The sequence below is a fragment of the Cornus florida genome, unplaced genomic scaffold (assembly GCF_030987335.1).
Source record: "Cornus florida cultivar Cherokee Brave unplaced genomic scaffold, ASM3098733v1 CherokeeBrave_3.0.0_Hap2_Chr06, whole genome shotgun sequence".
Taxonomy (NCBI): domain Eukaryota; kingdom Viridiplantae; phylum Streptophyta; class Magnoliopsida; order Cornales; family Cornaceae; genus Cornus; species Cornus florida.
The window spans coordinates 63,526,736-63,542,494 of NW_026775576.1; the positions used below are offsets into that span (position 1 = coordinate 63,526,736).

General features: G+C 34.4%; 1 pseudogene; it reads left to right on the forward strand.

Moving 5' to 3' along the window:
* The first annotated feature begins 8,563 nt into the window (after positions 1–8,563).
* LOC132314200 (probable LRR receptor-like serine/threonine-protein kinase At3g47570) lies at positions 8,564–15,543 on the forward strand (annotated as a pseudogene).
* Positions 15,544–15,759: the final 216 nt, after the last annotated feature.

Here is a 15,759-nt window from a genome sequence, read left to right on the forward strand (position 1 = left end):
AAAGGTAAGTAAAATATGTTACGTATATAATTTATGTATATGTTTATTAAATAAATAAATTATACACATTCTATTATTTATTAATGGATTATCCAATAATACTTAAGTTACCATAATATTATAAAGTAACTTAAAACATAACACGTATCAAATCTATGTATATTTTTATTATTTAAATATAAAACATATACATCAGATTAAATATTACTACCCAAGTTACCATAAAAATATTTAATAAATTACTTTTCTTTTTATATATGTATATAATATATATCTATATATATATATACATTATCCATAGGTAATAATCCATAGACATCCAACCTCCTATCCAAGTAGTCCATGGGACCCAATTGGTTGGCCCATTACTACTAACCATAACCATAAAAGAAAAATAAAATAAAATAATAAAAGAAAAGAAAACATTTAATTTACAATTAATCAAAACACCATTTAAGCACATAATCTAATTAAACAATTAACACATAGACAAATACAAATAATACATAGACACATAATCAAATAATCAAGTAATACCTAATTCAATTAAACACATAAGCAATTAGTCAAATAATTAATTAAATAATTAAAAAATACAATTAAAACAAATAAATAAATACTGAGACTATCCTTTTAAAATTAGGGGTATTACAGTGCGCCTTACTGATTTGGTGATTAATGTTCATGCTGGCATTGAGAGATTCATCATTTAGTCACTTTGAGATTGTTAAGTGTAATGATTATCATGTAGTGTGATTAGTAGTCATTGGTACGATTATGTGATGACATAACTTTGTGCTAGATAGCGAGTGCTTGGATTTACAGAGATGTATAGGATTGGAATGTTTGTGTGTCCTTTGAAGGATGAGTTGAGGTTGGATGTCATTGTGTTTGGTGATCTAGTAACCGTTTTCTAGGGAACTTCATAGTCATGTATGGGTGCGTATAGAGTGCATCGGTGTCGAGTTTAAGCCAGGTGTAGTATTCAATGGTATGCATGGTATGATGACGTGAGAAATGAGTACCCTCATAGGGTGGGAAGCATTGGGTTTTGTAGCAGTGGTGTATGATTGCCTGGTGACGTCCTATGTCAAAGGCAATAATGTTAGAAAGTGCATTGTCTTGTGGTTTTATAAAGAATGTTTGGGGAGTCTGTTGCTATGGGTCTCTTCTTTTTTTTTTTTTTTTTGTTAAAGAGGGTAGATTTCGAGGACGAAATATTTTAAAGAGGGTAGATTCTGATGTTTCTAATTTTTAATATTTTTCATTTTTTGGAATTTTCTAATTTTACGAGGGCATTTTAGTCTTTTCTCGTTTTACGTGTCGGACAGCGTGGGGTGTCAGGTGTGTTCGAGAGTTGGTTGGGGCATTCCGTTGAGTTTAGGACTTCTGGTAATGCAAGGGTTGCCATTTTGGCATTATTTTCATTTTTCGGGCCGGACGGTCCCGGGTGGGACCCGCTACCGGAATTGTTGTGCATAGAAATTATGTCACAGGTCCATTGCATATCATGTTTATTTATTTTGTACATAATTTTATATGATGGTGTGCTTAAATGTATGGTTATAGTAAATTATGTGTATAAATATATATGTGGTGGTAGAAAATTCAAATGGGTGGGATTTTTCTTAGTGGTGGGACCCACTACTAAGCATTTTGTGGCCATGAGACCAATTTTGGTCTCATTTCTTCTCTCTCTCCCCGGCAGCCCCTTTCTTCTTCTTCTTTTCTTTTCTATTTCTTCTTCTAATCAAGCTTTCAAGGCTTGATTAAGCTCACACCCTTGGGAATTTGATAGAACATTGTGAAGCAAAATTGTTGAGCTTGTTGAGATCTTCAATTTGATAGGAGCCAAGCATCATTTCATCACTCTTTGATTTTGAAATTAAGGCTTAGTGTTGGGAAATTTGGGGTTTTTCTTATTGTTGAGGTAGGGGTCTCTAACACATGATTCTTCTTATACTTTTATGAAATTAGTTCTTATAAATTGTTGAATTGCATGTTTAATTAGTATAAGTTTTTGAAAATTGTTTAAATGCCATGTATGAAATTGTGACAAGGTGTTATTTAATATATTGTGCTTAAGCATACTTGTATGAAATGAAATTTAGTGATTTAATTATAAAATCATATGTAAACTCTTATGGTTGAATTGATGAGTTGAAGCTTGAAGCATTTATGCATTCTTTGGGAAAGAAAAAGGGGGAAAAAGTGTTTTAAAACAAATGAAATTATTTTGGGAAAATGTTTTCTAAAGGTGTTTGCGAAAATCGGATGCCTAGGAGGCGCCTAGTAGTCTGTGGTGTTAGTGTTGTCTAGAGAGGAGTATGGTTGAGCTAACTAGGCTGGATGCGACGCCTTGGATGTGCCTTATGGTCGTGGATGGTTAGCCAATCCTCTTTTCGTGACGCTTTGGAGGTGCCTTGGGTCGGATTACACTAAAGGTTTGGAAGTTGAAATGGAAATGTTTCGGATATGGGGAGTGACATTTGTATGATATTGCACTTCATTAGAATATATGGCGTGTATGTGTTTGGATGACAATTGTTATATACATGTCGTTGTAGTTGTTGCCTTGTACCCCCCTATGTCATGATCCCGTTTTTTTTTACCTATTCCTTACGTGGATTCACGAAGTCATAAGAAGTGTGTCTTAGGCACCATCTACTGAGCTTAGGCTCATCCCGTTATTATTTAACATTTTTCAGGGCTTGGGAAAGAAGTGGCAAATGACGGTCCACCACAAGTCTAGCTCAAGGACTTGAAGTTTAATTTTGTTACCTTTTGTACACTTGTGGCCATTCTTGGTAAAACTGTAACCTGTGGATATATTCATTTCGCAATGTAACTAGAATCTCAAAGTAACACTTGTTGTATATTTGGAACTATGTATACATGTTATAACGAATGGGATATGGGGTTATATTTTGAGCTTTTATGGATATCTAAATGTCATGTTTTATTATCGTGAATTTGGGTTTAGCTGCACATTAAGTTATTTATCAAGTTTGACTCACTAAGAGCCCAGGTTTTTGGATTATCAGGCTACATATAGCAGCTATCCAGGGCCTGTCGACCGGCTGAGAAAGAGGATCAGCCGAACGACAGAGCCATCCAAGGTCTAAACGATAGAGCCATCCGGGGTCTGAACTACAGAACCATCCGAGGTCTGAACGACACAACTATATGGGGTCTGAACGACAGAACCATCCGAGGTCTGAACGACAGAGTCATCCGAGGTCTGAACGATAGAGCCATACGAGGTCTGAACGATCGACCATATGGGTCAAACCGACCGACCATGTGGGTTAGACAAAACAACCATGTAGGTCAGACCGACCGACCAAGTAGACCAGTCGAACGACCATGCCCTGTCAGCCGGCCGACCAAGGGCTATCAGCCGACCGATCCTTCCTCACTAACTGTATATTGGGTCCTCTTTGTAAGGTTGTGTCTTAGAGCATTTTAGTACAATGAATTGACACATCTGACAGCTATGGACACAGGAAATGGATGGTATGGCTTAGTTGACCTCGGGTTCGGGTAAGGACCCGGTTAACGGTCCGAACCCACGGGTTCGGGTCGTAACAGATCCTCTATGTTGACCTTAAGGATTTCATCAATGGACAATCTAGTTGTTTTGATGATAACAAACCATTAATGGTGTTTAAGGACTAATGTTTACATTGAGTGTTATATAGATTATTCACATTTAAAGAATGACCTCAATGAAGCACCAAAGATCATTCCAAGTATTCCTTTATTCAAGATCACATCAATAAAAGAAATGGACATAAAGAAGAGTTGAAGTTACAAGGAACAAAATGCAATGTCCATTCAAAGATAGTTTGGACAAAAATAAGCAAGAAAGAAACTCAAAGAAAAGAAGAAAGCAAGAATACCTCAAAGCCTAAAGATCATGGACAAAGCATAAAGAAAGGGGTAGAGGATGGTAAGTGTTTAGGATTCAATGTCAAAGTTTTTATGAATACATTTGAAGCTCATCTCTATAGGACCATGCATATCATTACATCATTCATATGCTCCTATATCCAATAGCAATAGACTATACACTTCATTCACATCTAATTGACATATGAAGTCATTGCCTAAGAATGAGTTAGTTCAAGCTTGCATAAGCTTTGAAAGAACTCATCACTTAAACTAGAAATGATAGAACCATGCATATAAATTATATAATTTATTTTGGTCTCTACAAAGTAAAGGTTAAGGCATTGAACTTAATCTTTCATCTTTAAAGCCTTTGTTACCATGAATTGGTAAATGACTCTAGGACATAATGCACTTGAAATTTATCATCCTTAGATGTCCTTAGACTCTTAGAAACTGGTCTTGAACTAAATTGAACCATACATCAAAGTCCTAGGTGATAGAAAGATGACTATCTCATAAGAAGTAATTTTCAGCCCAAAAAATATTCAGACCAGCTTGTACTAAAACTACTATAACTATTTTTGTAGTTTGAGTTTTTAAGTAAGTCCAGGTGAATTAGAAAGCTTACTTCAAGCCCTTGAGTTTAGACTCAAATTTTACTAAAAAGGATTTGAATTGAATGAGATATGAGCATTACAAGATGCATGTTTCTGGTTTGTGAAATTTCTGACCAGGTTGCACTAAAATGACCATAACTATTTCTATGGTTGGAATTTTTGAGTAAGGCCAGTGGCATTAGAAAGCTGACTTCAAGGTAATGAATTTAGACTTAAATTTTACCTCATTTGGAGTTAAATGGACCGAGTTATATCCATTTGAAGTCATGTTCTTTTCTAGACAGTAGCAAAACTTCAAGAGGAAGCTTGTTTATGTCGACGCCTACTAAGCTCATATCAACCGGTATCTAGGCAGTAGTAAAATCTCAAAAAGAAGGTTATTTGCGTCGACTGGTTTGTAGCATACATCAACTGGTTCATAAGAAGATGTCAACTAGTTTGTAGCATACATCAACTGGTTCATGAAAAAGATGTCAACCGATTTGTAGCATACATCAACCGGTTCATGAAAAGATGTCAACCGGTTTGGTCGCAACTCTGTAGATTCAAATCTCAAACGGCTAAAAATTCATTTAATGCTCCCAACCACCTACAATAGCTCTATTGAATTCAAAATCTCTATAAATACAGAGGGTTGGTCTGGAGATAAAATACAGATCTTGAGAAAGCATTCAAGTATATTATTCCAATGCATTCAAGAGCATTCAAAAAGCCTAAAAATTCTCATTTAAGCTTTCATTTCCTCTCTAAATCTCATTCACTCATATACTATTTTGAGAGATTCAATTAAGCTTTCAAAGGACTTTTGCTCTTGTTTGAATCTTCATAGAGTTTGTGCTCTGTTATACACTTGAGAGATTATAAGAGCTTATATTCTTCACTTATATCATCTTCTCTCATTCATTTCATTCATAGAGTATTTGAGCTTCATTTATATTCATATATACTCTAGTTGTGAGCTTTGATTTGCATATCAATCTTTAAGAGATATATTTGTATGTATCAAACTTGATATTCATTTGTAAGGGCTTATGTGGCCCAAGGAAGAAGAAGCAAGCTAGCTTCAATTTGTAAGATTTGGTGTGACCAAAAGGAAGACTAAGAGAGGTTGTTTCTTAACAAGGTGAAGCAAGGTGTTGCTTCATGTAAAGGTTTGCTCTCCACCTGTAAGGAAAAGGTATAGTGGATTGGAATGTCTCAAGAGGGATCTTGAGCCGAGAAGTAGGAGTTTCCAAACCTCGTAAAAATTGCCGTGTTATAGTTTGCAATTTCTCTTCCCTTATCTCTTTTACAATTGTGCTATAAATTGTTTACTTTCATATCTTGATTTCATATGTTGATTATTGCATAATTGGTTATATTGTTGATTAGAAATTTTATTTCTATAATTTGCAAAAATTGGCCATTTACTCTATTCACCTCCCCTCTAGAGTCAATTCTTGGGTAACACTCTAATCCAAATTAGGTTTGTGGTGGAACATTACCCGCCACTTATTTCCCATGTCCTGAAAAATGTTAAATAATAGGATGAGCATAAAGCTCAGTATGTGGTGCCTAAGACACACCTCTTGTGGCCCCGTGAATCCAAGCAAAGAATAAAACAATAGGGAAAGGGATTATGCTATGCTGGGAGAAATACAACATCAAGTTCAAATCCAAATAAATAATATGGTGCTATGAAATGCAATGCCGTGCTATGTCGCTCCCTATTTTCAAAATCATCCATCACTTTTCAAATTGTTAATATAACCCTTTCATTAGTGACCGACACAAGAGAAGGATTGACTACTGTCCCTAACCCTTGGTACCTCTGCAGCATCATTTGGGGCCCAGATAGCTCAACCACGATATAGTGATTTCCCTAATTCCCTTTAGGTTACATTAACTCCACGGACCTTCGGTACCTCCTTGGCATTTTCTAAAAATCCTTTTTATCAAAACCTTTCCCAAAATCCATTTTCTTTCATTTCAAAACAATTTCCCTTTTCTTCATGCCCAATAATATGCGTGAATGCATCATGCCCTTTTTTATGCCATGCTAATTAATGTCTATAATCATACATTTAATTCAATTCTAAACCACTTAGTATATTTGCAAGAATTTTCAAAAAATTTACGGCATGCTTTCATTCAACAAGAATCTAACATGAGAAGACTATAAACATGAAATTAATTCATACAAACATACAATTTTATACAATTTCAACTAAACACATAGTCACATACTTTATTTACAATAATTTAATCCTTTTAGAGGAAATTCAACATAAATTGGCATGCCAGACAATAATTTACGATGAAAATTCGCAAAGGAACAAGAAATTTCGTGAATTACGAACTCCTCTCCTGAAAAAGAATTTTCCTCACTAGATCATCAAAGCCTCCTACTTCCGGCCTCCTCTGCAACTTTCGAAGCTCTCCCTGTCTGTTCATCTTGGCTCTCACTCTCTCTCTCTCTCTGCTTACTCTCTCTGTGTCTTCACTCTAATTTATCTGACTTTCCCTCTCTATTTGCCCTCTCTCTAATTCATCTTCTCTGTATTTTTGTATACTTGGGGCACACAACTGCTGAACAAATAATGGAAATCCGCCGACCTCAGCCAACAAACCCACGTGCATAAAGCACAATTTTGGCCCAAAAAGTCTTTAGTGGACCCCCCGCTACTATCACCATCATCTTATCTTCTCATCATCTCGCTCCTACACACATCACCTAACCACTAAATATCACTCCAAAACTTACAACCCACGTGAAGAAATCAAAAAACAAAGAAATGTTGCCAAACAAAAATCCTTGTGGGACCCGCCACCCACAAATTCCCATTTTCTTTTCTCATTTCGCCACGGCTGGCAGTGCATGGCAACCCATCACTTTCTCTCTCTTCATCACATAACCACCTTGGCTAATGCATGCACCAAATGATACATCACAAATATATATATATATATATATATATACAAAAAACCAAATTCAACCCAAACATCATCTAGTGGTAGACCCCACTTCATTACCATTTCTATCTTTCTTCGCCTATTTCAGCCCGTGCTTGCATTCTTCGTTACCGATATATATGTTGCTTACATATCAAGCATCCAACAATGAAACCCACTAATTTAATGAATAAAAATAAATAAATCCACAAAGAACAATTACTAAGGACACAAAATAATAATAACTCAAGTCTAATCCTTATAAACTCTTCAATTAAATAATCAATTTTCAATTTAAAATTAAATAATCAATTTTATCAACTAAAATTCATGGGATAAATATAATTTAAATTCCTAAAAATTCCGGGTTGTCACACACAAATCCTTCAAAACAATCTTAATGGAAGAGTGCCAACAATGGAAAGGCTACATAAGCTTAAGATTGTAGACATTTATCAGAATCATCTTGGAAGTGGAGGAGTTGGTGACTTGAGCTTTATCTCCTCTTTGACCAATGCTACAAATTTAAGGATATTGTCTATAGATGTAAATAATTTTGGGGGAATGCTTCCCCAATCTGTTGGCAACTTGTCAACTAAGCTTGAATTCTTCAGTCTATCTCATAATAATATATTTGGAAGCATCCCGGTCGCAATTGGGAATCTCATCAACTTTAATTGGCTAACTATGTGGAGCAACCAGTTCACAGGTAACATTCCCACTGAGATTGGAAAGCTTCAGAAACTCAATAGATTGTATTTGGATGCAAACAATTTGCCAGGAGTCATTCCATCCTCTCTAAGAAATTTGAGTGTGTTAATTGAGTTATATATGAATGAAAATAATCTTGAAGGAAGTGTCCCTTCAAGTCTTGGAAAATGCCAAAATTTGCTGTTACTGAGTGTTTCTAAAAACAAACTGAGTGGTAACATACCCCTACATGTTTTTAATATCTTGTCCTTGTCACTCTTTCTTGATCTTTCTCAAAACCATTTCAGTGGTTCCCTTCCACTAGAAGTTGGAAACTTGAAAAATCTTGGTGAATTGTATGTTTATGAGAACATGCATCAGGTGAAATTCCAAGCACAATTGGTAGTCGTGTAAGTTTAGAATATTTATATATGGATAGTAACTTCTTCCAAGGAAGCATCCCCTCATCTTTCAGCAATCTCAAAGCTATTCAAGAATTGGATCTTTTTCGCAACAATTTTACAGGCAAAATTCCAAATTATTTCAAGAGCTTTCAGTTGTTGCAGTATTTGAATCTTTCTTATAACGATTTTGATGGCATGGTACCAATAAAGGGTGTGTTTGGGAATGCAACTGCAATTTCAATCATGGGCAATAGTAAGCTTTGTGGAGGTATACCTGAATTACAGCTACCTAGATGCAACCTCACAAATCCAAAGAAGAGGGGTTCAACCACTCTTTCCTTTAAGATGGTAATCGCCATAGCTTCGGGACTTTTAGTAGTGACTTTGGTGTTCTCTGCTCTATATGTTTGTTGGTGTAGAAAGAGACGCGAAAAACCTTCTACAGAAGATTCAGGAAGCTTGTTTTTAAGAGTGTCCTACCAAAGTCTGTATAGAGCTACCTATGGGTTTAGCGAATCTAATTTGATAGGGGTTGGTAGCTTTGGGGCAGTATATGAAGGAATATTTGATGTTAAGAAGATTGCTGTAAAGGTACTTAACCTTTTGCAACGAGGAGCTTCTAGGAGTTTCATCACTGAATGTGAGGCCTTGAGAAACATTAGGCATCGAAATCTTGTAAAGATGGTGCATGTTCGAGTGTTGAATACCAAAATAATGATTTCAAGGCTCTTGTTTATGAGTTCATGGTCAATGGGAGTCTAGATGACTGGTTGCATCCAATTGGAGGACAAGGTGAGGTGCCAAAAGATTTAAGTCTTGTTCAGAGATTACATATTGCCATTGATGTTGCTTGTGTTGGGATTTATATGCCCTGACATAACAAATTCCTATTTGGATTATAATGACATATGTTCCTAACATATCTGAAATATTTATGATTTATATAATTGGTGAATTTAATGTATTATGTTTCGATTCACTATGAAATTGATAGTGTCCATGTAATTACAAGAAATATTTATATATATGTATGTGATGGCAATCAATGCATGATATATAAATAGTAATTATAAATTGTTCATAGTCGGTAATTATGGATGGACTCATAATTAATTAAGACTTGAACTGGATCCGCGTTAGGTTGAGATATATTGCGAGAGCCGTCGTATGCAATTACTCCCTATCACCGTCATGGCATTTGACTCTTAAGCATGAGAAAAGTACAGACTCTTTTATTAATTAATAATTACTTTGATTTGTTCGGCGAATTCTTCGGGATCCTTAGACCGACACTTTGGGTAGTTATGTAATTAATAGTTAGAGGGTTATATTTTCAATATTTGCATCATTACTACTTGTATTTATTTTGTATTGATTATGGTTGATCACAAAGTAAATTCGAAAGCTTTCGTGTGTTTTTAGACAAAATGATTTATTATATATTTATTTATTTAAATTATTATTTTTGTCAAATAAATGTTTTATTGTGATCGAGCCAAAAATAATCAGAGGTACCAAAATAGATATATTAATTAAGTAGTCGGATTGATGGCTTTATTTATCCGATAACTAATTATGCATAGAGGGGTCAAAGTGCAATATTGACTTAGAGGTTATTTATTATTTAATTGGAGTTCAATTAATTTCTTTTAGTGGAGTAGAAATTAATTTATGAATTAATTGAATTGGGTCCATGGATCGGGCCAATTATTAATTCATTGTAGCCAATAAAATAATAGGCCCAATGGATTTTCACTCATAGCCCAACTTGATATTGGAATCATATTAGATTTGAGACATATGAATTAGAGATGGAGAAGGATTTGTTGTTTCCTTTTCTTTATTTTTATGTTGCCTATAAATATACATGGTCTATGTATATTTTAGGGGGTGATTTTTAATGAGAAGGAAAAAGGAATTTATTTTCTCTTTCTAGAAAATTAGGGTTTATGTTCTCATCTAATGGAGGCTCCCACAAGCCTAGTTTTCCAAGGTCATTCATGGGGGCTTATAAGTGATTCCTAAAGGCAAAACAATTACCAAGAAGATGGAGATTCAAGAATAAGGCATCTTGCTAAGGGATCTACAATAAGTGAGAACATTCACTTTAGAGGAAAGTTTTAAAGGTTTACTCAGACCTTTGATGTAAGTATTCAATCTGTTAATTGAATGATACATCATATTTTTATTTTTGCGTAAAACTTGTCTCTGTGTGATGAATTAAGATCTATGAATCAAAATCCCTCGAAAAGTTTTTAAAACTTGCACGTTTCCCAACAACTTGTGCATTGGATTATCTTCACCATCATTGCCAAACTCCCACAGTTCACTATGATTTGAAGCCGAACAATGTTCTTCTGGATGACGGCATGACTACACATGTTGGTGACTTTGGGATATCGAGGTTCCTTCTTGATACAAACCAAAATATTAGCGAAAATCAAATCAGTTCTATTGGAATTAGAGGGTCTGTTGGTTATATACATCCACGCTAGGTATTTATACTTTTTGTTCTGTTTTTCTTTTCATTACTCTAACTAATTTATATTTACAATGATTAGGAATTTGTTTGATAGATGAATTGTTTGCTCAGGGTTGCATATTAGCAAATTGTGTTCTTGTCAAAATTTTGCACCACTTAAACATGCGCTTCGAAATCTTAGCTCAACACAATTATTACGTTTAATCTTTTTAGAAAATTTTTTTATATTTACTTTTATGCTAATGATAAATTGTGTTATATATGCTTTTATCAAGAGATATATAATTGAACCAACTCCTTTACATTTGTTTCTACTACATTGGGTTGTGTGACGTGTAGAGTCTGGTATGGGAAATGGGGTGTCAACTTCTGGCAATGTATACAACTATGAAATAGTCTTGCTGGAAATGTTTACAGGAAAAAGGCCAACTAATAAAATGTTCAGTGATGGTATGAATCTTCATAACTATGCTAAGATGGCTTTGCCAGAGAGAGTAGTCAATATTGCAGATTCAGTACTTCTTCAACAAGAAGAAGAGGGGGAGAATTTTCACAAGATTCAAGAGTGTTTGGCTTTGATATTTAGAATTGGTATCGCCTGTTCAACAGAATCACCAGTTAAAAGATTGAATATGAGTGACGTTGTAACAAAGTTGCAAGTCAACATTGATAATCTTTTTGGAACACATCAAGGAAGAAGAATTACAACTGCAGTTCAATCATAGTAAGTATGACCCCACCACTTATGGTAACTAAGATAAATTAGCTGCATGCATTTCTCTGTTATGGTAGCCACAACACCAGGTTCTCATGTTATTATCTTTTTTCCTTTGGGTACTATTGTAATCTCCCTATCGATGTCTTGGTGTCTTAGGTAAATATTCAATGTTTAAATTCATATTCCTTGTGTACATCAACCTTCTTACATCTTTTAACATAAAATTGAAGTTTTCAAAACCTAGATCATTTCCTATTATTACAGGTGCATGGGTGATGGGACCAAATACAATTCTAAGAAGACACTAGTTAGTTCACTTCTCATATAAATAGATTTGTGTAATTTCTTGTGAAATAGTTTGTATTTAGAATTCTCATGTTATGTTTATAGTTGGTTTGGTGTTAAAATTTGTTTATGTGGTGCTCATAGACTCATAGTTTGGCTTTTCCTTAATTCCTTCGGTTATGTATTGCATATATTGAAGGTTTTGAACTTTGAAAGTTTGTTTTCCTTACAATGTCTGGTTTGTGTTTTATCTGTCATTAATTGCTCAAGTAATTGAGTCATTTCATTTTTGGAAACACACTAGCTATAATAAGGACTAAATAAATATCATAAGAAGCTATCATATGTAGTTCACATTCACACACTATGGCTTAGTTTGGTTAGATGGAAATACATGAAAGGAAACGAAATGCGAAATGCAGAATTTCTAGACCATTTAAGAGTTTGGATAAGCAAGTGCAATGTAGCCCCAATGGTTGGGATTGGGGGTTGTTCCCCGTGTCCGAACCCTACACTCACCCTCTCCCCTCTAACAACTAACTTCCAACGTTCTTGGCATGAGATAAAAGAATAAAAAGTTTGGATAGCAAGAAAAGGAAAAACATTTCCTATATTTTGAGAAAAATATATGAGATTTCAATTGTACCCCTCTATTTAAGGCAGTATCACACTATTCAAATCATAAAGTAGTAATGTTACATAATTTTTTGAAAAAAAATTCATGCTAATGATGAAAATTTTATTTTTGCCTTTCTTTCACTACCAATTTCCATCTAACCAAATAACTCATAAGAAACAAATCTAGATTTCAGAATGCATAACTTGTCTCTTCATGAACCTTCCTCCATTATTATTATAATTTATTTTTTCCCCTGAAATTTGAATCTTCTTCTTATATTAATAATACTACCTAATTTATTTATTTATTTAATTTTTTTTTTTCAAATACTCGCAAACTAAGGGGAACTAGGACATGGGCACACCCGCTCGAAAAACTGAGCATTCTACCAATTAGGCCAGTTCTTAGCTTCCGGGATCTCTATCAAGATTCAGCTAGTATGGCTCTCCCTTTCCACACATTTGCAGGGCAACCCATAGATGAAATTGCCTATATTTGATAGTTGTGCCCTTCATAAATATTGAAAAATAAAATAAAATTTCAACAGCTGACCCTTGTGTTGCAAGTCCATTCTATAGAGGAAGCGAATACAAAACAACTCGACTGTCACGATTACATTACCACCACATCATTAAAATAAAAAATAAAAATAGAAAACTTGACCTGTCACTATCCTTTTAAAGTCAATGCTATCCTCATGACAGAAATGCCAGACAACCACCCAATCCATATACATAATATCTCTTCATCAAGATGGATCAGGATCCTCTCCCAGTAGTTACCATGTGTATTTCATGGAACAGTAGTTACCATGATGGATAAAAATGTGTACTTGTTGTGTACACAATTTTCGTGTATAAATATATATATATATATGTATACATTGTTCACAAATACTCTTCTTCCCTCCCTTATTTCAACAAACCCATTTCAGCAACCCATTTGAAAACAAATTGAAATCCCACCATTTCAATTTGTTCTCTCCCAAAATATCAATTAACCCATTTCAAGTTTTGATTTCTTTCCAAATTGAAACAAGAAGCAACCTTTATTCTCTCCCCAAATTTGCATGCTTCGATTTGTTTCCAAATAGAAGCAACGTTTCTTTTGTCTCAAAATTCAAATTTTGATTTCTTTCCAAATAGAAGCAGGACTCTATTTCCGAAGTAGAGTAGGACTCTCACTTTCCTCCCTCTGCCACTGCTAAAGAATTTAAAAGGTTTTAGAAAGAGAAAGTTAGAGAGAGAAAGAGAGAGTTTTCTACTTATTATTTTCTTCTTCTTTCAAATCTTGATAATTTTGATTTGTTTCCAAAACGAATCACAGATCTATTTCTCCATCCTTTGTTTCTATAAATTTCTCCTTCCCTTTCTTCGTATACTAGTCAGTTTATTTCAAATTAACAGAGCAACATCGGAACAAAGCAACATCTGGATTGACATGGTTTTTTTGTTTAATTATTTGTGTACTGCATAACATCCCAAGCAGTTTATACAAAACATCCCAACAGTTTGTAATTTAAGTCAATATAAATTGTACATTATATCCCAACATAATCCTACTTAACATCCCAAACAATACGTAGTATGTATCCCAAGCAGTACGTACTTTATTTCATGCTTATGTTATACGTAAAATCCCAACAAATTGAGAATAGTAATCAGATAAGAAGATAGACCCAAAATCAAGATTTAGATGAACAAAACTTATAGCTATGGATGATACTATGGAGTCGTAACATCCCAACATAATCCTACTTAACATCCCAAGTAATACATCGTTTGTATCCCAAGCAGTACGTACTTTATTTGTTATACGTAAAATCCCAACAAATTGAGAAAAGTAATTAGATAAGAAAAAACAGACCCAAAATCGAGATTAATTTAGATGAACAGAGCTTAGATATATGGATGATACTCTAGAATTTCTGCATAATACTCTAGTGAAATTACATGGGTTGTTGCTGGGAAGCCAGCTTTGGAGTGTGTTTGGGTTTGGAAGTGAAGCTTTGAACATTGGAAAGTTTATTAATGGAAGTTGATGAAGCTTTTAGAAAGAGAAAGGAAGATGACGCTTTTAAGAGAAAAAGGCCACGAATTTCGGATACAATATTTAAAGGTTTTATATATATGGAATACAAAATTTAAAACTTTTATATATATGGAATACAAGGTAGTGAAAACTTCGTTATCCAAAATTTTTAATTGATGTGGCATTTTCTCAGCCACTTATTTCAAAAAGGAGAGAAATTGACACTATGCAACTAGAGGTGATTTTGCACCACATCAAAATATGGAAAATTTTGAAGAAAGTGGATTGAGATTCTTAAGGCAAATCGCCAAGTGATCACAAGTAAATGTTTTTTTCACTGATATATTTCAAGGGGAAAAAATAATTTGGTCAGTATTTCAAGTTTGGGTAATCTACACGGACCTCTCCTAATGGTTTGTCATAATTATGGGAATTTTTCCTGTGATTTGGAAATTTACTCGGATCATCCTACACAGAAATGTCAATCAATGAAGGATTATGCAGACTTCGTGTACTAAATTAAGTAAAATATTCATAACACCCTTATCTCTACCATTATATATATATATATATAACTGTTCCTACATTTTCTCTCTCTTCTTTTCTTTTTCCCTTCTTTTTCTTTCTTCTTGAATACTGCCCAAGGTCACCATTTCTCTCTTCTTTTCTTTTTCCTATTTTTTTTTCCTTTATTCTTCATTACTAAGGATGTTGCCGGTGAAGAAGTTATGCCACCGGTAGAATACGCGAACAACAACCACGGAAAAATTTATGCAAATGCCGGTGAAGAAGTTATCATGTTGGCAGCGACTGCGAGCAGAACAGAGGGAACCGGCAGCGACTGTAAGCAGAGTAGAGGGAACCGGCAGTGACCCACCGACAAAAAGGATGAAGATTTATAGAAAAACATTCTTCATTCTCTAGTTCATGGATTTCCAAACACACACATGTACCTGCTATAAAACGAAGTCAAAACAACCTTTGATAGAATTCCCTTCCCCTTCTGTAACTTTTCATTCCATAGGTACAGTCAAGCATAAGGGAGTATACGTACCAAATTGCGAGGAGTGAGATTTATTTTTTATTTT